Below are 2,703 nucleotides of genomic sequence, written 5' to 3'. Positions count from 1 at the left end.
ACATCACAAGACTTCCACAAATGGTCCTGCTTCTTTTTTGGCCACTGTCATCAATTCTTGATTTCGAACCAAAGTTGCCCCCACCTTAACCTCCATGGAAAGAAGTGCTTTCATTTCTCTGTGGGAAGACATCTGCTGGGCAGGTGTCACCTGCTGACCTCAGGGCTTATGGGTACACCTCAGCTCCTCACCCCACCCAGCGACTGGGTACGGCCCAGGAGCCACGGCAGGCCATTTCTCCAGTCCAGGCTCTCCCACGGGCAGTCGGTGCCTCAGCGTTCTCCGCCGAGCTAAGACTACCTCAGAGTCACATTTCTAAGTTTCTTTTTTTCTGTAATTATCTTTCTTTTCTTCCCAGGGCTCAGACCTGAATTGTTGTCTGAGGCTTTCTTTCTCTTTTTGTTCCCTCCTGTTTCTTTCACAGGCAGTAATCCCTAATAAAATCTCTGAGTCTCACTCTTGATTGGGATACAATAAATATTAGGTAATGCTTTCCTTATAGAATTGTGTAATCATTAAATGGGATGGAAAATGTTTATTACTTGATAAAATGTGAAGTATTAAATAAGCAAAATTATTATAGTACCTGTTTATACTACCAATGCCAGTAGTATGCAAGATACCAACAAACATATTACAGAATTGATATATATCATGTTGTTTTTCTGTCTTGAAGATTTTTTTTATTTTGATAATGCACTGTCATATAGTGGTGCTCCGATTTATTCACAAGGCAGACAGCATGGAAATCATGTTGGGTTTTTTTGCCATATACTAAAATGGATTAATTTATACCCATTATATTATGCATTCATTCAATAAATGTTTCAGCATGTGTAATGTGTCAGGGATTAAGATAATTAGAATAACAATGATCAAACTTTAGAACCTGTTGGTCTAGTGAGTAAGGCATTTTCTAGCAGAATTACACCCAGTGGTAAATGTAGTCTAATCTGTAGTCAAATCGGTATGAACTCACTCAGTCATCTCAAAACCAAATGCAGTAGTTACAGGAAATAAAATTATGTACACTCTATAGACGATCAAAAGAAGACAAAAAGAAATAACCAAGGCATTCAAAGAAGCAAAATAACTTGCTCAAGATTAAATAGTTGGTGTCAGAGCCAGACTTCAAACTTCAGTCTGAGTTTCCACAATCCCTAAATCAGTGATTGTCCAACTTTATTTTGTAACCTTTGAAAGAAGAGTTTGAAAACCATAGATTGCTAGGATCTATCTTGACATTTTCTGCTAAGCAAAACTGCTCCTGTAAATGGACTTATAATTACATTAACAGTTTGTCTAGTGACAAACTGTTTTAGATACACACTTACTTTTATTTAATATCATTTAATATATACTGAATTTTGGGGAATGAAACAGGCAGAGACATGATTCAGGTGTGTTTATGAATCTCACTACGTGACAAGGTGACATTCAACAACTGATAACTGGCTAGATTTCCACTTTCCAATATTCAAATCACTTCATTACAGCCGCGGTCTCCAAGGTGCCCTCCTCCCTATTTGCTGCATAAAGGCTGTCGCTGTCTTAAACGTCCTTCCCGATTGTGTGTACTCTGTTTACACCCAAAGGAATTTCCAGCTGTCCTGTTCTATAATACTGATGATTCGGGGAAACTTCTCACGTTGGAACAGTGACATTTGCACAGACCTAGGAGGGCAATTTACTCGTCAGGGTATCTATCCAACCAAAGTTTCTTGAAAGCTAGCGGTAAGGCGTGGGCGCCGCATCCCACCCTTGGCGTGTACTGTCACATTAAGGAGCATGTTTCACCTCTAAACATCCACGGCAATTGCGTTTGCATTTTTTGCAAAGTCAGCTGTCCACATTTAACATTCCAAGACACACCCTGAGTGCTTTCAAACCAGAACCTAGGGAAAACAAAAGGGAATGATTTGGAGTTTCCCCTTTTGAAAGCTTACAATCCTATGGAAAAAGTGGACATATAAATATCTGTGACTAATGGGATGGGGTGAAAATGAGAGTGAGGTGTCAATGTGCCTGTTTCGCCACTGTGTCCACAGGGCCTGACCGCCACTTCGCTCAAGGGGAAGAGCAAGCTGTGAGCAAAGGCCAAGCAGTCGAAACACTCACCCAAAGGCGACGCTTCAACTGGGCAAGAAGACAACTACAAACAGTGCTACCCTGTCCTCGCGGCCTCTGAGAGCACCGAGGTGCCACGCCCTGGGACACGTCCGTCACCCTAGCAGGCTACTTCCTTTTCCTGCCCCTCCGCCTTTTCATCTGCAGAGCAGAAGGGCAAGAGCAAGAGAACCGCTGAGACTTTCCCTCTTGAGTAACTAAATCCGGTAAAGTTAAAGAGGAGTGGAGCTGCCCCCACAATTTGCAACACAACGGAGTTTTGTTGGCAGAAAAACAGGCATTAACAGGAAACTGAGCCCTAAAAAAGTGACAGTTGAAAAAAGGATGAGACATGAGGGTTTGAGATTAGCGAATAAAGTTTTTTTTGGGGGGAGGGGTACCAATGAACCAAACGGACCTCAGAACAGAAGACACGCAAAACAAATAAGAGGGCCCCACTCACTAGATCTCGCTCTCCCTCGGACTTCTTCTCACCTTTGGCCTCCTCCGCACCTGGGCCTGGGTTAAACACCCCGCTGTGATAAAGTTCGAAAAGTCCCTTAGCAGCAGGGTCCGAGCCACCGGGGAGCGTGCAGC

This window comes from Octodon degus, unplaced genomic scaffold, assembly GCF_000260255.1.
Source record: "Octodon degus isolate 3935 unplaced genomic scaffold, OctDeg1.0 scaffold00063, whole genome shotgun sequence".
Classification (NCBI taxonomy): Eukaryota; Metazoa; Chordata; class Mammalia; order Rodentia; family Octodontidae; genus Octodon; species Octodon degus.
Note: the sequence above shows the minus strand (reverse complement) of the source record.